The 22,749-nt window shown below is 43.9% G+C and overlaps 1 long non-coding RNA gene across 1 annotated transcript; it reads right to left on the bottom strand.

Moving 5' to 3' along the window:
- Positions 1 to 1,230: 1,230 nt before the first annotated feature.
- LOC128327245 (uncharacterized) lies at positions 1,231 to 22,638 on the bottom strand. Its single transcript, XR_008308542.1, has 3 exons — positions 22,569 to 22,638; positions 3,482 to 3,578; positions 1,231 to 3,213 (listed from the first exon to the last, which is right to left on the bottom strand). It is a non-coding gene; the product is annotated as an uncharacterized LOC128327245 (long non-coding RNA).
- Positions 22,639 to 22,749: the final 111 nt, after the last annotated feature.

The following is a 22,749-nucleotide window of genomic DNA, read 5'->3' as shown; positions in this document are numbered from 1 at the left end:
GTTTGTTTAGGAAATCCATCAGGGAGATAGTTAAAGCCTACATGCCTTGCTGCTAACTATATACAAGAAGAAGGGGGGCGGGGAGAAGAAGGAAGTCTCTCCCTCCAGGTGAGAGAATGAAACCTGTGACTATCAGTCTAACAAAGGAGAGTAGAGTAGAGAAAGTGTAGTCAGAGATGGAATGCTCTTACTGACTCTACCCCAAATGCCCCTAGTGGTCAATATGGCTGCTGGTGCTAAGAGCTGATGCCATGCAGGAGCTGCATCTCCAACAAAATGTGCCCTGGGCTCTTATATCTGAATAAAGTATGAAAATTAAACAAATATTCAAAAAGAGTAATGATCTACATAATTTATTCTGAGCATTGAATTTAAGGGCTTTTGATTAGATTTGGGTTTTATCAGCATAGAATTTGGGGGTTTGGGAGTATAAACAGATATGCCTTAATGGTACAAGTAGTAGTAAATTGATGTTGACTTCAGTGGGTCTTACTTCTGAGTAAACAATTGGTTCAGGGTGCAAATCTATTAAAATAAACCAACCCAGAAACCTGGCATTCGAAATGAGTTCCTTTCCACTCTGGTGGACATATTCTGAAATTGTAATGTGCAACAGCCTGACTCTGAAATATCAACATTCATCTCTAGGTCTGGGCTCTACATTAATCTTTGTTTTGTTTTGTCACACTAAAGTAATTAAAGGAGGAGAGGTGATAAGGGGGGGAGGAAACATCTGGGATTCCTCCTTATTATTGAAATTTTCAACCACAGTTTATATGATGACTTCCTAATTCTCTATGCTACTTTCTTTCTTACTACACAGATTAAGCATGCATCTTGCACAGACATGTTTCAGTTGTCAGTTCTGTCTTATGACAACAAAATTCTCTGCTTACATACTGTGATTGTGCGGCCTCAGCTGGACAACAGGAGTAGTTAGAGATATAGAGAGTTATAAAAAAAGAAACGTGTGGGTGATGAGATATGAGGAGTTTGTGGATATTAGAATTGTACTTCCCTCTAGTGAATAGTCTGTCTGAAAATGCTTTGCAACACAAACTTGATATTTATGAGTCTGCCTGATTTTTTAAAAAAGTATAAACATGCCATATGCTCTGGATGTTTTTACTTGCTCAAGAGAATTCTGTATTCAAAACCCATCTCTGAATTTGCCCCAGTGGATTTTAATAGCAAATATTTGAAGATGGAGAAGGAAGGGGAGGAGAAGGAAGGGGTTTTGTTTTTGTTTTTATGTTGCAGCTCAAATACTAATTGTGGCTTTGGCACCCAACTCTTTGAGCCAGCATGAAAATACTGAGCATGAATTTCAGCATGAAAATACTGAGATGAACTGGGCCAATCAGGAAAGAGGTGTTATGTCCCATGTGAAATCTGCCATAATCAAATCTGATGCCAGAATTGCATATCAGCCTTCAGTTTTATTTCCAAATTCATGCATTAGGGCAAACATGTATTTTTATCCAAAACATGCATTATATCCCAGATCCAAACCAAATTATTGTCTGGACAATTATTTGAAATAAAGATAAATCTTTGTATTAATGTAAATGCACTTGTATTACAAAGGCAAGGAGAAGGAATGCAATTTCATGATCACTTTACTTGAGCAACAGTGTATGCAACGGGCATTATTTAATTTGGCCATATCCAGGTTTCTATAACCAATGAAGGTAACGTGTAGGTAGAACACCCTCAGGCACTCAGAATCTGGCAATTCTCCAAGAGGAGGGAATTCCAAAATGGCATGAAAGCCATTGAGGACATCCCTCTCTATATGCTCTTCTGTGCCAGTTTTATGAGACATGAAGGCAGGTGGCCTTTTATTGACTGAATGAGCTGAAGGCATTCATGTCCTCCTGAAATCATGAACTTGCCATGTGTATATTGAGGAACGACTGCTTGTCATGCATAACAACATTCCTCTTTGCTTTAGAAGGAAGGTAGTTTGATTTGCACACCACTGAATACCTAAGGCCAAATTAGATTTCAAACCTTTCAATAGCAGGAAAGAATTGCAAAACAAAACAAACTCAATTCCAGTTACAATGAGGATATGCCCTCAAGTGAACTCCATTTGTTTTCATAGCAGCTGACAAGGCATAGCTCTTAAGAATCAATATGCTGTGCTAAATTATTCTTAGTTTTTGCTGGGAAGTTTGGGAAGTATTGATGTGATCGTTGGACAGCTGGTGGCACTAAATTAATGGGAGCTTTGAATTTAATTAGAAGGCATACACAGCAGAAAATTGACAGAGAGCTTCTGCAGAGGAACTGAGAGTTGGGCCTCAGCTTCCTAAAACAGCATTTTCCTGCATGATTTGAAAATATGTAATTGCAAAAACAAAGCATGAGCACAGGGGTCCTGTGGGCCATTTCTCTATGAAAGTTTAGTTTAAGTAGTGGGACCAACAGGGAGGGAGGGTATAAGCGGCCCATGTTCACAGAGGCTGCATCCTCTCCCTTTTGGTGGCAGTGTGGTGGCATCGACCCCCCACCGGCAGTGATGGCAACTACCCCACTCTGTGACAGCAACTCCCTCCCCTGCTGCGGCAAGTCCACCCCAGCAACATGACTCCCTCACCCCATGACAGCATGTTCCATGCGGTACTGCTGCAGCCAGCATTCCTGGAGTCTTCAGTGCTCCCACTGCTTTGTTCAGGGGTAAATGAGGCAGCCCCAGAGACAGGAACCCATGTGCTCAATTATAACTCCGCCCTGGGGGACTGAAGGCACTCCTTATCCACTACACTATTGATCCTAGTCAGCCCTCCTAAATAATGTGGGCACGTGGGGAGCAGTGTTCTCTGTAACATGGATTTGCAGGTGCTGCTGACTACAACTCCCAGCATCCCCAGCCAAAGGTCACTGCAGTTGTGGATAATGGGAGTTATAGTCAACAATACCTGGGAATCCCTGTTACAAGGAAGACTAGTGAGGAGCAAGGTTGTCTCCTACCTTCTCCTCTTTTTCCCCCTGATTTGGTCTCTGCTTGTTTCCCAAGCCTTCAGCCCTGATACTTGGAATCCTGCCAGACTTTCTTCTGTAATTCAGAACAGTGAGATCAGAAAGCCGGCCCGTAATGGAGTCTATCCCTCTGCAGCGTTGACCTTCAGTCACGTGAGTCTCATCAACCACGGAGTCAGACCAAGAATCCTGCCATCACTCATACTCTGTAGCAAGCACCCTTGATATCTGGGAAAGCAAAATGTAAGCCACTCTAATTCCATATGTTTTCACAACAGTACAAATAAATAGTACAATGTAACATTAAATCATTCTAAGCAAAATACCAAGCTGTTGTTTTGCTAGATATATGGTTATTCATCAATTTGCTTTTTCTGAGGTCCCAGGATTCCTGGCAGAATGTGCCACCAAAGCCTTCCAGCTGATACACAACTACGATGCTTTGCTAGGAACAAAGATGTAAGGCTGCACTGTGTCTTCTGTACAGCATGAATACCTTAAATTGTTGCAGTGAAGAGGACACAGGGAAATTCAGTTGTAAATGGAGGCTTGTTTCTTTTCATGGCTCACGATAAAAGACATCTGCAACAAAACTGGTGGAGAAGAAATTAGGGATGCTCAAGAAAAGCCTGTTTGTCACTTATATATGGTAGCCAATTGGGCCAACTCCATCCTCTCAGGAAGCCCATTTGAGTAAAGGGAATTCCTTGTGCAACACTGTCCAAGGTCAACACAACTTTGATTTATCAGCCATGTCAATGATAGTCATAGAAGTTACAGCTGCAAGGGAAGAGGTTTGATGTGAACGCACCTGCTGTCCCTTTTCAGCTCTTGGATATACACTCTCTTATTTGTCAGGATTTTCACCCTTTCCTTTCTGCTGCAGCAAAAACATGAATGCACACAACAGCAAGATTGAAAGCAATCATGCCTAATTCCTTCCTCAGGTACAGACATTCTGTCGGCATGTGTGGCATGAACAGAGTCAGTGAATATAAACACGGATACATCTACAGCCGTTGGCATGTTTCAAGTAAATTTTAAGTAGCTGCTTTTTCCCACTAGGAATTTTTTTTTTAAACCAGCTTCTGTTTTAAAAATAATGCCGTAATTCAGGCTACCAGGTTGAGCTCAGCTTTTATTTCCTGAATGGAACAGAAGCAAATGACAATATTCAGGCTCAGACAAGTTCTATTGCATGGGAAATGAGAAATGATACAATTTGCCAACACAACAGGGAGCTCTCAGGTCAGTAGTGCCATTTCAAATTGTTATTTGGAGAGTGTGGTTTTGTGGTGGATCCCTGCAGAGTTTGGCACATGGTGCAGTGATTGGGCCACTGCTTTATCATGTGCTCAATTGGTAACAATATCCAAATGTCCACTAGTCAAAACAAGGAGCTGCCACTTCCTTTCAGCTGATGCAAGGCATGTCAAGAGAGTCGTTTGATTTTGTTTGCCATGAGCAGAAGCTGCCAGGTTTGCATTCCATCACACAACATTGGAACCATTCAAAACTGGCAACAACTGCTCAAGGGTGGCCCAAGATATTTTGCTGCCTGAGGTGAAGGATAATCTCTCTCTCTCTCTCTCTCTCTCTCTCTCTCTCTCTCTCACACACACACACACACACACACACACACACACACACACACACACCAATCAATGAACAGCATGCCCCAGCAGGGTGAGGAAGGGTGGTGGCAATAGATGCCCAGGGTGGCAGGGGCCTGGCATTTGCTGTTCCATGCACCCCCTCCTCACACCGGTTTCTGAGGCGAACGCCTTACCCTGCTTCTGTTTATGGCAAATGAGCCAGACATTCTATTTGACACAAGCATGGAGCTGCTGCAAGATGGATAACAAGTGGCTGTTGTCACAAAACATGGTTTAGTTTTCTGTAATGGTCAACCAGCAGTTGTGGGAAGAGCCATTTGCACTGGGAAAACAGCACAGGGGAAGAGGTCAAACTCCACCCACCCACACCACACCACGGTCCCAGCTTGCCATCACCTGAATAGTGGGGCTGACATCACCTGAACAATTACTAGATTCATAGATTGAGTTAATCTCAATTCATTCCTGCTTTCTTGTAAGGAAACCATCCCATCCAGGCTCTGAATCTGAAGAGAGGAGATAACTCACAAGATAATCCTGAATTTTTGATAACGCTAAACTGTGCAGATCATGAGAAAGTACCAATGAGGCCATTTCTTTAGCCATAATGCCATTCCATTCCATCAGGAAATCTAATATTTTTGTCTATTTTAAAAAAATGCTAATATTGTCATAGCACATAATTTCTTTAGTCTCAAACACTACCAAATGTGAGCCAAAATATGAAATAAGTTTATATTTTCAGCTTAAATATCAATCACTGCATTAATAAAGCCACTAAAGTTTCAGGATTTCTCTCTCTTTTTCTTCTTCTGTATCATGCAAAAATGATCTGTAAAATAATCTTATGAATAGCTATGGGATTGCAAAATGCTATAGTTCATGGTTTTAGGATCCATAGATTTGGTCTGGTATATAGCTGGCAATATATTCTAAAAGGATAGAAACATAGCAAGCTTTAATGTAGCTTGTTATGTGAATTGCTTTTATTTAAAATGAAGTGGGTCTTCAAATTCCACAGTACAGCTAGCAGTGTTGATACTGTTATTTAAGATAATATTTGGAAGTCCTGACAACGTACATAGAACGCTCCTATTTTCTATTTAAAACATATAGAGGCTGTTCACATGAGCAGCCAAGCCCAGATTTGGGCAGCTCAGCCTGGGCTTGGCTGCCCGTGTGAAGTGGTGGGATCAGCCCCAAGCCCAGGAATTTACCCCCGGCTTTAACCTGGGTTTCAGGGCATGAGTGAGCCCTTAACCCCAGGTTCGGGGTCATGTTCAGGGTTGGCACACAGAGCCGGGCAGCAAGAGCACTCAGCTGAGGGAGGGATCCCTCCACGCACTGCGCCCCTCCGGCTCCCTGCAGCACTGCTCATGTGCTGCAGTGAGTGGCAGAGCTTGTGGGAAAAAAGATCACTTGTGTGCAGGGAGGCAGGGAGGACCCTGCCTCCCCACTAGCCCTCTGCCCCGCCAGCTGTTTTGGTAATGTGCACAACCTTATAGACTGTTGGTTTGTTTATTTATTTTAAACCCCGACTCCAAAGTGTTTTGAATCTTCTTTGTTGGGGTGGTTCTTCTATAAGGCAGAGTGTGGTGGCCATCGACTGCAGCAGATTTTGGGGTGCCAACAGGGTAGCAAAATGCCCCCTACAGCCTCATCTGCCTTGCTTTGCAACCCACTACCACGGGAGCAGCCACCTAATGACGCAGCAGGGAAATGCCAGAGGTTGCCAGTTCGAACCCCCACTGGTATGTTTCCCAGATTATGGGAAACACTGGTATGTTTCCCAGATTATGGGAAACACCTATATCGGGCAGCAGCGATATAGGAAGATGCTGAAAGGCATCATCTCATACTGTGTGGGAGGAGGCAATGGAAAACCCCCTCAGTATTCTACCAAAGAAAAAACACAGGGCTTTGTGGTCGCCAGGAGTTGACATAGACTCAATAGCACACTTTACCATGGGAGCAGGTATTGGCAAAGATCTGCTCCAAAATGACTCCCCCTCTCTTCCTCTGCTCCTGCTCTGTCAAAAGGTAGAGACAGAAAAATGGATTGAAAATCTGCAAAGTGAAGCTGCTCTAGGCCAGAATGCTAATTCTCCGGTTCAAAGTGCTTCATTTTTTCCATTCCTTTTCCTGGCTTTTCAAAACTGAGGGCACAATAAGTAGAGTAGGTGGACAGAGGAGAGCAAAGGTGCTTCTGGATGAGGTAAGTGAGCATAGTAGGGGAGGATGTGAAAGGAGAGTGAGAGAGAAAGAAGGAAGGACACAACAGGCTGGGCAAGGAGGAGTTAAAGGAGAGAAAAGGAAGGATGTGGTAGCTTGGGCAAGCAGGGTGGAAGGAGAGAGAGAAAATTGTGTGGTGGAGAAGGGGACATTGTGGAAGATGCCAAGGATTAAACCTAGGATGGTCTGCATGGAAAGCATGTGTTCTGCCAGTGATCTATGGCCTTGCCTCAGCCTAACCAAGGCTTCCATCTCTGTCTGAGGAGCACCTTCCTGGTCATTAGTGAATTCTGTGGAGTGCATTCTTCTGTGCAGCAGAAGCCCAATTAACTATCCATCCCTTAAGCAATCATTATGGGCTGTTTCATCTGCAAAAGAAAGTATTTCTCTCGCTTTATACATGTAGAACATCCTCTGGGATTCTCCACACCATGGGGATTTTGTCAACACACTAATTATTATTGATAGTCAAGATCTATACATTCACTTTCTAGTACTCATGAGGGTTTTCCCAGCAAGTATCTGTCCCTTACTCCGATATAACATTTTAGCCCTATTCAGCTGTTTATGTATTTTGTTTGTCCACTGTCCATTGTTTAAAAAATCCAAGATGAAACTGAACCGTGACAATCCTCAGAGATTTTGATGAGAAATCAGAGTTCAAACCTGAAATGAGAAGGGAAGCATTAATTCATGCCCTAGAAGGCCAGGAAGGAGATACTGTTGAGCTCAAAGATGTCAGTGCCACTGATTTAACAGTAAGCAAATAGTTCTCCTGAGCAGACCTCTTGTTTTCCCAGCTGTCAGTGGGCCTATCACCTTTGTTTCTGGATCTTTTGTGCTGCTGCAGAAGACTCATTACACTTGCTGAAGCTGCATGTGTTCAGTACTACTGAGTCCCCCTAGCTTGATTATCCGTGCCACCAGCTAAAAGGGTCCAAAAATGCCCAAGACAAATCTCTTTGCACTTGAACATAGGCAGAAGTGACAGATAATAAGCACCCAACAAATGCTGCTTTAGAGCTGTACATGTATACTCATTGCTCAGAAGTGCATAGACTAGTACTATGGGAGTCACCAGTGTGTCTTATATGACCCATTTGGCTGATCATACTCTGACTAATAAATAAGTCCCTGATATGCAGGACAGTACCCAGGCAAATGTGATTCTAAAAAGAGAAGCTATATAACCAAGGAGGGGAGAAGTGTCTTTTGTACAATGAAGAAGAAAGCTGGATAGGGTAATCTCTGATGTGCCTCCTTGGAGAAAAAAACAGAAAATACCAGCACAGCAGCAGGAAATGCCTGCAGCTGGCTCCTTGAAGTGCTGATATCTTTTTCTCTTCCCCAGCACTCCATTTAGGCCTCTAACATCCAGACCCGCTGCATGCATACTCAGAAGTAAACCCATTGGTTGCAATGCAACTTACTCCCAAATATGTCTGCATAGAGTTGCAGCCTTTGACCTGCAGCCTCTCAGTATTTCCCTCCTTCTTGTGATTCTTCCCTGCTGGTTTGTTGAACACTGCCTTCAGAATGTTCTTGGAAGTGAGTGACAGTACAATGGGATTCAGCTGCATCCTACTCAGAATGAGTCATAATGCTTCCGTCTTGTCCAAAAGGTACTTGTTTTCCTTATCTCACCTCTAGCAGTATAAAGTAAAGTGTGCCGTTGAGTTGGTGTCGCCTCCTGGCGCCCACAGAGCCCTGTGGTTGTCTTTGGTAGAATACAGAAGGAGTTTACTATTGCCATCTCCCGCACAGTATGAGATGTTGCCTTTCAGCATCTTCCTATATTGCTGCAGCTATATAGGTGTTTCCCATAGTCTGGGAAAACACACCAGCGGGAATTTGAACCAGCAACCCCTGGCTTGCTATTCAAGTCATTTCCCTGCTGTGCCATAGAAACATTTAAATGGAGCCACAAAGAAACATCTTTCTTGTTCTGAATAAGCATAACACAGATGCATCTAAGTTGGTTTATTAACATGGTGATGTACTCCTCCAGATTGGATCTGACACTTAGCAAAATGAAAAGTTTAGACCAGGCTGTAATAATTTCATTTCCCCTAACATTCAAACACATGTGGTTCAAGGGATAATCTGTTGAGCTTGCATCTGTGAAACCTGAGATCAGATCTCGCCTCAGCTGTTTCTTGCTGGGTGGCTGCCCATCTGTAAAGTAGGTCTTATAATTACTCCCTCAAGTGGCCATTGTGAGAAGGGGGGGCGGATTATGCTTGAACTTCATGTTTTTCTTTTTAAAAATGCTGTAAAAATGATTAATAAATGTTTGGCATACTAAATCTATTAAAGCAGTTTATGCCATAAAATTTTACTATAGGCAGGCATTTATATTGAAGAACAACAAACAGCTTCCTATTTTTGAGTAACGAATTCTACTTATAAGACTCACTCACAGCCAAGCTTTCACCATAACAGGAAAGCACTGCATTGTGCTTTTACTAGGGATAGCCTAATGGGTAGGGAGTGGAAATGAACTGTTGAGAACTGTCCCCTTCCATGAATTCTCTAGATGACATTTTCAGCCTTGGATCTCCACCTGGCAAGTGAGGTAGCTCACAGGATTCCAGTGAGATGGAACAGAAGAGGCAACCCACACTCTTCACCCTATGCTATGAAGTGGTATGGAGAAGATTATTAATATATTTTTATTTTTTACATGTATATCCCACTCTTCCTCTGAGGAGCTCATGCTTATTTTTATTCTCTTATTTTTATTCTTTTTATTAATTTTTATTCTACATGCTTATTTTTATTCTCACAACAACCCTGTGAGGTAACTTAGGCTGAGAGATGCATGACTGGCCCAGAGTCACCCAGTGAGTTTCATGGTTGAATGGGGATTGGAACTCGGGTCTTCCCGGTCCTAGTCCAGCACTCTAACCACTACGCTATGCTTGAGGATCTGTGATCACTTGCAATGGGGGAAGCAAATGCTAGGGAAAGGAGAGTCTCTTCTCCATCTCTTCTTGCTCTCCCCACTCATGTGGCTTGCTTCCCTTGGTGGCTCTACCTGCCAGCTGGCTCCCTTTGATTGGCACAGCTGTTGCCAAAGGGCCCAGAATGACCCAAAGTTAGAGACATCCCGCAGTAGCACCAATTATCCTTTATCTACCCAATGCACAAGGAGGTGGACACAGGAATCATGGGAGTTTGATGGGAGGAAGTTGGCGGAGGCCACACACTTCCTTATAGCCTTGATTCTCCCTGACATACTCCTTCCTAAGTCAGGCCTATGACTAGCATGAATATGTTACTAGGCTCAACTCACAGAGAATCTGGCACATACAGTAGCTGGGGATCATTTTGTATGCATTTGAATCGGTGGCATAGTGACGTCAGAAGGGTCCTGTGTTCTTTAAATGAACATCACTCATATTTTTTTCTTTTTTGGGTCACACCATAGATGTGGCTAAAAATGTCAAATCTTCGCTTTTGGTGGTGGCAACCACTGCCACCACAATCACAAAGCCCCCTCCCCCCCACACACAAATGCCCCCCCCACACACCACAAGTGTTCTTTATCTTTGTGGTGCCTTGCCGCTGCCATGCCTTATTTCTCTCTCTCCCTACCTCTCTCCTGCCTGCTGCTGCTGCCTCACTGGCCTGCCACCACAGCCACTTCCCAATTGCCTTGCCTGGTGGTAAGGAGCTGAATCAGCTCTGTCCACTCTCGAGGGAACGAGAGAGAAACTGGCTGATTCAGCCTCTTAAAGTGAACTGCCTGGGAAATGGTGGGCGCCTTGATGCCGACCATGCAGCTCAAGAGAGGAAAGAGCTGATTCAGCCCCTTCCTGCCACATGTGCCAGCTAGAAGTGACAGCAGTAGGCGGGCGGGCGGGTGGGTGGGCAGGCGGCAGCAGCAGACAGGAAAGAGGCAAGAGAGAAAGGGAGAGGGGAAGGGGAGGGAGAGGGAGCATGGCAGCGGCAAGGCCCTGCAAAGACAGAAAACACTGGGAAGCGCTTTCCACTGGGAAGCGGCAGCACAGGAGGGGTGGGGGACAGGTTGAAGGGACCCTGGTGGCCCTTCTTCTCTGGGCAGCCCATGTTCTTGAAACACATCTGCCCAGTAAAGTTTATGCCCCTGTTTTGAGAGAGAGAGAGAGAGAGAGAGAGAGAGAGAGAGAGAGAGAGAGAGAGAGAGTGTTCTTCTCTCCCCAATATTTGTGGAATGTCTAAAAGAACTCTGATCAGTAGGGATGCTAGACTTGGTGAGCCCATCTTTATCTCCCCTCATTTACATTAATTCCACCTCAAGGAAGTTGGAAAAGTTTTTTTTTTTTTTTTTAAACTGTCTGGAGATTAGAAAAGGGCATTTGAAATATCTTAGGAGCCTTACTGGCTGGAATCTCTGCAACATTGTTTTCCTGTCCTGATTTAGGGAAGTAGGTACTGCCGAATTTAGGCTGCAGAGTATACACAGAAAGTGTTGGAAGTGAAGGATTATGCTCTGTCTCTTGTCTCAATGACAGTGGAGGACAGACTAGTGAGTCAGAGGGCTAGAGGGTCAAGACATTGGTCATCCCTTCTCTACTGCTCTGAAACTATCCCTTAGAATGTAGATTGCTACTCTTAGGGACTAACTTCCTTCCTTCCTGCTTTGCACTTCCTCTCTCCTTTCTCTTCCTGTTCCTTCTACCTTGCAACATGCAAGCTCTTCTCCACTGCACCATGTGTACAGAGAAGCAGAATCCATCTGTATCCAGCTAGCTAGCTAGATCAGAGATCCTAACTCCTCACTTTCCTATCTAGAATGGAGTTCTCTAATAAATACCATTTATATTGATTTGAAACTATGAACTGGCTCCAAGTTACTTTACTCTCAGCATACACGCATGCCTAACCAAATTCCACTGTGTTGTGCCTCTGTGCACTCTGCTATAATGAAAAAGGGTTTCTCTTACCAGAGAGAATTCCCAACAGAAAGATCCAACTGCCCCTGCCTATTAGTTATTGATTCCTTGCTCAGCTTACTCCCCCCAGGATTATCCATTGTCCAGACTTCTATTACTAGGCAAAAATTTAGGTTCAAATGTGAGTTTATTGGTATTAATTGTTTTGCCATATAAAGTGAAATAATTTAATTTGTTTATATTTTCTTTTTAAAATAACTGTTACTTTGAAAGACCTTGTTTTGAGGCATGTGCATGTAAGGCAACACCCTTTGAATGGATCAGGCATGTTAAGCATGTGAAAGGGTTCATGACTATAAAATCATTCCTCCCTCCAAATTTGGTCACCGTTTGAATGCAGCCCTTATTACTGTGTTACCACTTGCTGGCAGAAGAGTTAAATATGCTTCTAGGAACTAAGTCTTAAAGCAAGTTAGCCAAACTGCATTTATTTTATAATTTAAAGAATATATATGGCACTCTTTAGTAAAAAAATATTTCCAGGGCAACCTACAACTGCAAGCAGAGGCAGCTCCCCTGTGAGGTGAAATGAGGCAATAGCCTCAAGCAGCAGATTTGAAGGCTATTGGGGGGGGGGGCACAAAAGAAGGTGCCCCTGCCTCCTGCCATGGCAGCTACACCATCATCACCCTAGCATATGCTGCCAAAGCACCCTGCCTGGGGGCAGGCTTGTTGCTCACCTCTGTCCCAGCAATGCCCTCTTCTCTATGCACCAGAGTGGACTCGCTGCCTTGCTTGATCCCATCTTGCTTGCTCCCTCCTCCTCCTGCTCACTCATTCCTACTCACTCATTCCTCCTCCTCCTGCTCAGATACATTCATTGCCTGTGGCGATGGACTGATGCAAGCAGGAGACAGCAAGGAAGGAAGGGGTTGCATTGCTTCCTCCTCCTCCTGCTTGCTTGCTTCCTGCAGTGGATGAACACGAGCTGGAAGCTGGCAGAGTGTGCCCTGGAAGAAGGAGGGAAGGGGAAAGAGGAAGGAAGACAGGTGGCTGCAGTGGGCTCCAGCCCAGGGGCTGAGTGGTACTCTGTGCACCTTGCTACCAATGTCAGTTTATACTGAGCCAGCTCTGACTACAAGTAAATAATAAGTAATGCATGACCATGCTAAATGGAATAGGAAAAAAATGTAGGGAAAGCTGAAGTTTAAAGCAGCATTTTAAAAAACTATTAAAAATGTAGAAGCTTGGGGAATTTTTTAAGTCTTTGATGCCAAAAGGACACAAAGAATGGCACCAGGCAAGCCTCCCAGGAGAAAGCATTTCACAGACACCACCACTGAGAAGGCCCTGTCCCCAGTCACCTAACTACAGGTGGCAGGGGCACCTGGAGGAGGGCTTCCAAAAATGACCCCTGCATACAGGGAGGCCTATGCTGGAGATGGAAGATAGTGCCCAACAGTGTTCCCTGTAACAGGAATTCACAGATCTTATTGACTACAACTCCCAGCATCCTCAGCTGCAGTGGCCTTTGGCTGTGGATTATGGCAGTTGTAGTCCACAACATCTGGGAATGCCTGTTACAGGGAACGCTGGTTCCCAAGTAAAGCCTTGAAAGGTTAAAAACGGCACTTTGAATTGCCCAGTCCCTGTTAGCTGCCTAGCAGCTCTATTTTGAATTAACTGTAATTTCTGAATAGTCTTCCAAGACTGCACAGTGTTCCCTGTAACAGGGGTTCCTAGATGTTGTTGCCTACAACTCCCAGCATCCCCACCCAAAGGCTGTTCCAGGTGGGGATGATGGGGGTTATAGCCACCAACATCTGGGAATCCCTGTTCCAGGGAACACCGTCCATGTGATACAGTCAGTAGCCTAATCTGGAGGGATTGTGATCTGTGTATCAACCTCAGCTGGTAGAAGGTACTCCATGCCACCGAGGCCACTTGGGCCTCCGGCGACAAGGATCCAGTGGATCCAGGAATACCCCCACCCATCAAAAACAGGATGAACTTCTCTGCCCCAGATAAACAAGCCACTCAGCGGCACTGGTCAAATCTCAGAAGACAATTCTTTACAATGAAATTAGCACATAAAACATTGAGCCAGAAATTATGTCCATTAGGCAAGTCCTTATTCAGTGTTCACAGCAGGAGGGCTCTGTTTGGAAGGCGGGCCGGCGGGGGTGGGGGTGGGGGGTGGAATGAAAAAACTCTCTGTTTGCTTTAGCCTGCCTACTAAGAACTAATGTTATATTACTCAAGGACATCGCTATTTCTAACATTAGTATTTAGCTGCATCTCAGCACCCTTTTAGAAAACAAATAGAATAGTCTCTTTGTTTTACTGGGAGCTATCTATAATTTTCCAAACTGAGTTGTCCATACTGATAACCTTTTAGTCTTGCTGTGATACCCAGAGGCTCCAGTGGAGATTAGGGCCACTTTGTGCTAGGTATTGGATGTGTGCACACACATTAAGCTTTGGGACAAAGAACTGGCTATTTATGTAGGCATGGCAAATAAGAAATATTATGTCCACAGGACAGGCAGGAAATACCAAGCAGACAAATCAAATGACTGGCCCAAGGGCATGCAGAATGTTGTGGTCGAGCAGGAACTGTTTGCACTTGGTAATGCCACCGCAGAACCAGTCTTCTTTTGATAGTACAGTCAAAATTAGTGCATATCTTTAGAGCTTAACTGCTAGCTTGGCATTCACCCCTGCTAACTGAGCAGAAAGGCACCTTTCTCTTATATTTAGCAGGAGGAGAACAACTGTTCCTACCCAGCCCCAGCACAGCACCCATCCAGTGGCTATTGTTGGTGTCCACCTTCTGTTTCTTTTTAGATTATGGGCCCTTTAGGGACAGGGGGAAACCTTATTAATTATTTATTTTTCTGTGGAAACCACGTTGCTGAAAAGCAGAATATACATATATTCATAGTAGCACTAGTTTAGAGCATTTAGTTGGTTAGTTTGCATTCTGCCTTTTCTGCATAATAGTGTGTTCAAGGTGGCTAACAATGGAGACACGTAAATACACAATAAAACCCATCAGCGTATAGTCAGCAGCAGATGGAGAACACATATTAAAGAGACAATAGCTCTATCCAGACATTATGTTGTACCTGCGTTCAGATATCTGCACACAAGTACATGTTTTTGTGTGAATGACAGAGGCGGCTCCTCATTTGGAGCAGAGGGGACGTTGCCCCCCCCTTGCCAGCCCCACATTTTTGCCAGCCCCCCATTCTCTCACCAAACATGCCATTTCTTCCTCTCTGTCTTTCCCTCTGTGTGTGTGTCTCTCTCTCTCTCTTGCTTGAATGTTGCTTTTGCATTTTCACGCTTGTTCTTGGTCTTTTTTCTAAGTTACTTTGTAAAGCCATTTCCTTCCTCTTAGGGTGTTCAGTGGGATCTGTTGCCAAATGATTACCACACTTAGTCACTACCCAAATTGCATATTTAGTGCCTTAGCACCAGTCATGATGTGCCTCTCTTCCCTAAGGGTTGGCAGGGGCTAGTTCAGCCCCTAACCAGTCAGAATAGCTTACAGGCACCTATTCTGACCAATAACCAACAAACAAGGCCAGCCCAGTCATCTGATTTCCTAGGTTCCTTCTAGGCTGAACACATTCTCTAGAGATCTGTATGCAAAATGAGACCACACAATCTGCAAGCAAATGGAGTTCAGAACAGATAAGAACCCTGGCTACCGTTCTTCAGCCTCTCCTTCTCCAGAGGGAAGCCGTCTCTTTTCTCTTCACTCAACACCCCAACCAAGCCCTCAGGAGACATTGGATTTCTCCAGCAATTGCTGGGAAGTCTTTTCCTTTCCTTTTAAAAATGCCACTAGCAAATCTTGGCAAAAGAGATCTACAGAATGCGGGGGGAAATGGGAAATATGGTGGACAGGGAGTTCCTCCGGGTAGTTCTTTTACTAAAAAGCAAGCAGGGAAGCACCTCTCTCTTCTTCTGGAACTTTAAGCAAAGCTAGCTCCTTTCTCTTACCCTCTCACCGCTCTTGAGGGTGAAGAGAAGAGCTGGTCTTGTGGCAGCAACAGAGGCATTATCTAGGGAAAATAGCACCTAGGGCAAGCACTGAAATTGTGCCTCCTGACCAAACATCTGACACCCATCTTTCAGATAACTTTACCATAATATCAGCTAAAAAATACAAGTCAAGCTCATTAATCTTTTAATATTTCAAAAACTATATAGCAGTGGAAGTAGTCAGACCAAAAAATGCTGGAAAATTACAAATTTCAATATGCTGGGGCTCATGAAATACCCAAATACTATGTGGAGGTGTACTTGGAAAATGAAACAGAAGTGCCTGTCTAATTGTCTACTATGCATTGTAGCATCACTATTACATAAGTTTTAAAAATAAATGGAGAATTTGACTTTTCCCAGATACTCTGAAAATAATTAAAGGATATACAGAGAAAATCCCAGTGGGTCTTAAAACTAAGGATTTCACACTGATTCAAAGACAAACTCACCATTAATAGCCATATTAAGACATCACATTTAACTCACTTATCACAAGAAGCAAAGTAAGAGGAAATGAATACAATCCTAGCTCATAAGCTTCAGCTCAGTATTCAGAAGCCCTGATTCTCTGTACATAGTGCCAAACTAAATATGTGTACAGTGACTTATATTATATTAATTTTTTAAAAAATGCTTTTACCTGTAGCTCCTTTGGGGAGATTCCTAAAGGCTGGGGGGGGAGGGTCTGCAAAGGTTCCCCCTCCCCCCACCAGCCTCTTAATTCACTGCTGCAGCTCATCCCAGGCTGATTTTTGGGCCTGTTTGGGCCTGCAAAGATTGGTGTGGTGGCCATTTTGGAGGCTGCCACGCATGCTCAAATGGCCTCTATGAGGCCTGGCAAGGCCTAGGCCTCGCAGGGAACATTTGAGCATGTGCAGTGGCCATTTTTTAATTTTTTTTTTAAAATGGCCACCCAAAACAAAATGGCTGCCGTGCATGCTCAAATGGCCTCTGCGAGGTCTGGCATGACCTAGGGCCTTACAGAGGCCATTTGAGCATGTGTGGTGGCCATTTTGTTTTTGGCAGCCATTTAAAAAAAATTCATTTTAAAAAATGGTGCCCCCCCTTCAAGTGGCGGCCGGGGCATGTGCCCTGCCTGCCCCACCCTAGATACACTCCTGGGTAGCAAGCATGACTTGTCCTATTAGCTAAGCAGGGTCCACCCTGGTTACATATGAATGGGAGTCTTGATGTGTGAGCACTGTAAGATATTCCCCTCAGCGGATGGAGTCGCTCGGGGAAGAGCAGAAGGTTTCCAGTGCCCTCTCTGGCTTCTTCAAGATAGGGCTGAGAGAAATTCCTGCCTGAAACCTTGGAGAAGCTACTGCCAGTCTGTGCCCTCTGACTTCTTCAGGATAGGGCTGAGAGAAATTCCTGCCTGAAACCTTGGAGAAGACACTGCCTGTCTGTAAAGACAGTACTGAGCTAGATAGACCATACTGAGCTAGAATGGTCTGACTCAGTATATGGAAGCTTCCTATGTTATAGATTCCAAATAAAACAAAGCATTTTGACTGAAATTACTAATTGGACAACTGTTTGAAATGTGTGTGTCTTTAATGCAGAAATATGTTTTTATTTTTTATTTGGAAAAGATAAGAAGGAAATGCTATAAAATACAAAACTTATTTATTTGAGTGCTCTGGGGTGGTCAGATCAAATATATGGCTCATTGGGAAGTTAGATAGGAACACAGGAAGATGCCATATACTGAGTCAGACCATTGGTCTATCTAGCTCAGTATTGTCTTCACAGACTGGCAGCGGCTTCTCCAAGGTTGCAGGCAGGAAACTCTCTCAGCCCTATCTTGGAGAAGCCAGGGAAGGAATTTGGAACCTTCTGCTCTTCCCAGAAGGGGAAGATCTCATAGTGCTCATATGGAATCACATGGATAAATAGGGCTACTCTGTTTTTCTAAACTAAAAAGCCCCGGGTGTTATAGGCAAGGCTACAACACCTGGGCCTTTTTAATTTAGAAAAAAGACAATTGAGGGGAGACATGATAGAGGTCTATAAAATCATGCATGGTGTGGAGAAAGTGGAGAGGAGAATATTTTCTCCCCCCTCATAGAACCAGGGGTCATCCCATGAAACTGATTGCCAAGAAATTTAGGACTGACAAATGGAAGTATTTTTTCACACAATGCATAATCAACCTATGGGATTCCCTGCTACAAAATGTCATGATAGCCAACAGCCTGGGTGGCTTTAAGAGGGGTTTAGATAAATTCATGGAGGACAGGTCTATCAGTGGCTACTAGTCTGAGGGCTATAGGACACCTCCAGCTTCAGAGGCAAGATGCCTCTAAATGCCAGTTGCAGGGGAGCAACAGCAAGAGAGAGGACATGCCCGCATCTTCCTAGAGGCAACTGGGACACTGTATGAAACAGGTTGCTGGACTAGATGTGTCTCTCTTGGGCCTGATCCAGCAGGGCTGCTGTTTGGGGGTACAATGTAGAGAACAATCCACAAGCTACTTGTTTTGCAGTCTTTCCAGATAAGATCCAGAGACTTCACACTCAAGGAAGTTCTTTGACTCATAGCTGGCATATTAAAACTCTGTCAAGACTCCAATACTTTATTTAGGAATGATAAGATCAGTGAGAAGAGATCTTCAACTGTAAATCTACCTTACATTTTTACATTATCCTCAATATATCTCTTGTATTGTTTTCATTTTATGATTTTGAAAGAGTTTGCCATGACTTGTCTGAGAAAATATAAACAGGATATTAAAAACCACATTTCTCATTGCTAGTTCAAAGTGTTTATGAATAAGAAACAGATTGTAAACTAGACAGGATGAAATAATCACAAAAATCAAGGTTGCAACGACTTGGCTGCCTACATTCTTCCTCAAAAATGGATACTATCAATTCTTAACAGGAAACATTTGGTTTGTGGACAAAATACAAAGTGCTAGTTATAACTTATAAAGCCCTAAATGGCTTAAGTCCTGGGTATTTAAGAGAGCATCTTCTTCACTATGAGCCCCACTGCCCATTGAGGTCATACTGAGAAGGTCCATCTCCAGTTACCACCAACTCGTTTGGTGGCTACACAGAGACCTTCTTGGTCACTGCCCTGAAATTGTGGAACGTGCTCCCTGCTGAGATACAATCCTCCCCATCTCTGGCAATTTTCAAAACCCACCTGAAAACCCATCTTTTCGCCCAAGCTTTCTCAGCTTTCTAAATTTTTTAGGTTTTACTCTCTGGTATATTTTTAAATTGTTAAATTGTTTTAAGTTTTTTAAATAAGTTTTTAACTTGTTTTATGCTATTGTTAACCACCCAGAGATGAAAGTTTGGGGCGGTGTACAAATTAGATAGATAGATAGATAGATAGATAGATAGATAGATAGATAGATAGATAGATAGATAGAAGTTCCCTGTTTTAAGATGATTCATCATTGTTTTGGAAACACAGTACAGAAGAAAGAATAAAGTCATATTGTGCAGAACATGTATGGATGTTCTTTACAGAAGGGCTCTTTTATGGTAGCCACTTTTTAATATTGATGACACTGATAGTGTGTTTCAGTGTGCAAAGTGTAGAAACTGGATATAGAATTAAGAACATGTCCGCTACAGATGAATAACCATATAGCAAATCAGGTTTACTCCATCTTCACAATAACCAACTGAAACATCTCGAAAGGTACTACTCAATAGGGATGTGCATGGACCGATCTGGAGGCCATTACAGAGGCCACCGGACTGGTTCAAAATTGGGCCAGTCCGGCAGCAGGGGTGTGTTTCTCCTTTTAAGGGCGGGGGGTGTTGCTCTTCCCCTCCCCCCCCCGCTGGTGCTCTGTTTCTGTGAAAAGTTTTGGGGGTGGCAGCATTTCTCCCTGCTGCCCCTGCCCCCGTTCTTGTCTGGAAATACAGGAAGTAACGAGCGGTGCGGCGGGCACACACTTGTTACTTCTAGTATTTTTGGATAAGAACGGGCAGGGGCAGCAGGGAGGAATGCTGCTGCCCCCAAAACTTTTCACAGAAACAGAGTGCCAGTGGGGGGAAGCGGTGGGAGGGGTAAGTGCAAACCCCCCAGCCCTTAAAGGGAGACCCGCTCCGGACTGCATCTCTGCGGTTCCGTGCACATCCCTACTGCTCAAACCTAGAAGACAGCCCAGTGACACATTCATATTTCCTCTCCCAAGCGCTTCAGTGTCCTAAATACAGGCTGTCCAAATCACATTGCACTTTATAGACTAGACAATTGACCATAAGGATTTTAGTTTATTGAAAACACGTACAAAACAAAGATTTGGAAAGATAGCACAATTACAGTTAAATTACTCTTGTCCAAGTGTATAGTCATTTCTCAGCTCAGCAATAAAATTTTGAGTAGGAAATAATTTGATTGCCCTAAATAAATCACTCAATATATACAATTCTGTCAGATTACATAACTCGTGTTGTATTATTTTGGGCATATTGCTGGAGTATTTTGCCATCTCTTGGGTGATCATGTAAAGATCTGCTGTTTTACAGTTTCCCTTTTGCATTTCATGCGTGTTCGATTTTTATTTTTTTAATTTGTTTGATTTATATACCGCCCTTCCAAAATGGCTCAGGGTGGTTTACAATTAAAACAAACCGCTAAAACAGTAAATAGCTAAAACAAATTAAAAACAATATAACAACAATTAACAATTTAAAAACATTTTAAAACAACAGTTAAACAATTACAGTGATTAAAAGCCCCAACTTCAGGTTAGAATATTAAAACAGATTTTAAAACCCTGGAAAGCCAGGCCAAACAAATACGTTGTAAGGGCTCTCCTGAAGGCTAATAGAGAATTCAAATTGCAGATTTCCGCAGGGAGTGCATTCCACAGCCCCAGAGCAGCTATAGAGAAAGCCCACCTCTGAGTTGCCACCAGACGAGCTGGTGGTAACTGGAGACGAACCTCCTCAGATGACCTTAATGTGCGGTGGGGATCACACGGAAGAAGGCGCTCTCTAAGGTAACTCAGGCCTAAGCCATTCAGGGCTTTAAATGTAATAACCAGCACTTTTGTATTTTGCCTGGAAACATACCGGCAGCCAGTGCAATTGTTTCAAAATAGGCGTAATAGGGTCTCTCCGGGTTGCCCCAGAGACCAATCTGGCTGCCGCATTCTGAACTAATTGAAGTTTCCGAACTATGTACAAAGGCAGCCCCACGTCGAGCATATTGCAATAGTCAAGCCGGGAGGTTACCAGCTGGTGCACCACTGTTTTGAGGTCATCCTCCTCAAGGAATGGACACAGCTGTTGAATCAGCTAAAGCTGATAGAAAGCACTCCTGGCCATGGCCTCCACCTGAGAAACCAGGGTGAAGCCTGGGTCCAGGAGTACTCCCAAGCTGCGCACCTGCTCCTTCTGGGGGAGTGTAACCCCATCCAGCATAGGGAGATCTAACTCACTCCTCAGATTCTGAGCCCCCACAAAGAGCACCTCCATCTTGCTTGGATTCAGCTTCAATTTGTTATCCCTCATCCAGTCCATTACTGCCTGTAGGCAGGCATTTAGAGAGTGAGTGCCATTTCCTGAAGATGAAAAGGAGAAGTAGATTTGGGTGTCATCAGCATACTGATAACACCCAGCACCAAATCTCCTGATGACCTCACCCAGCGGTTTCATGTAGATATTAAAAAGCATTGGTGACAGAATGGAGCCCTGAGGGACTCCATATAACGATTTCTGTTCCAGATGGGACTTATGCTTTAATCTGATAGAAAAACGCCATGCTTATCAATGACATCATTATGCAGTCACGATCATGCAATTTAGGAGCAGGCCTGGAGATAGTAAGCCACAGAAGGTCGCATCATATAATCTACTCCTTGGGTTTCCCTGCTTCTAAGGTGGGCAGTGCAGCTGAGGAACAGGTTTCAGAGATTCCAAGCTATGTGCTGGGCAGCTGATTAATGTCATTTCCAGAATGTGTAATGGTGTCCTCAAAGGACATGGCCAGGGGCGTAGCAAGGTTGGAGTGGGCCCAGAGACAAGATTTTAAAATGGGGCCCCCCCACTCAAAGTCCAGGGCCTCCGCACACCCCAGGCCCCCAAGGATTTAAGTCTGATATTCCAAAATAAGTATGCTGTCTGGAAATACATTTCACTGAATACACACACGCACACGTTACAATATACAGTGATATACATTGAGTACTATACATTTGTTTTACTTTTAATGCCTAGAACACACTAGAAAGATGAATGATTAAAATGGGCCCCTCGCTGCAGATTAGCAAAGGAGACTTTCAACCATGCAGGGTGAGCCTATGTTTGTTTTCTCAGAATTCTGAACCAATTCAGTCAAGTTTGATTCCAGGAGGTTTTTCACAGGAGGCTTTTAAAGCCCTTTAACACACATCTCCTCTGGAATAGAGGTGCTGCATTCACATGTTGGCCAGATTTACCCTGAAGTCCCTGCAAGTTATTGGGGAGCAGTTCACACACAAGAAAAATAAAATAAAATAAAAGCAGAAGACATGCTTCACAGTTCTCACTCAGACCTTCTGGGTTGCAAAACAACTTGAACATAAGTGCATTTATAAATGAATGAATAAAATAAATATAATACTGTTTCTTCCAGAAGTTTTTGTAATTTTCTGCCATGAAACAAGCCACTTATAGGACTTTTTAGATAGCTTGGAAAATTTGCTGGCTTAAAAAAACTGTTTAAAAATAAATATTCAGAGACTTCTCAGTCCCTCCCCCCCATATCAAAGCCCTATGGCAAGCAGATCCCTATATATCCGGGTGGGGGGGTGGGGAAGGTAACCACAAAAAGGAGTTCACACTCTACCAGGCAGCAGGGGGTCTTCTGCTGCAGAAAGCAGTGGTGGCCACTCTGGCTGCCTCCTCCTTCCTGGCTGGCTTGGGCCCTACTGGAGTTCAGGCTTCACAGAGGCCTACACCAGACCTCCGTGGAAGCCCCGCCCACCCGCCGATCAGCTGAGAGGCGGGAGAAAAGGAGCTCTTTGCAG

The sequence above is a fragment of the Hemicordylus capensis genome, chromosome 5 (genome assembly GCF_027244095.1).
Source record: "Hemicordylus capensis ecotype Gifberg chromosome 5, rHemCap1.1.pri, whole genome shotgun sequence".
NCBI classification, from domain to species: Eukaryota; Metazoa; Chordata; class Lepidosauria; order Squamata; family Cordylidae; genus Hemicordylus; species Hemicordylus capensis.
This window is presented reverse-complemented; position numbering and strand designations above follow the sequence as displayed.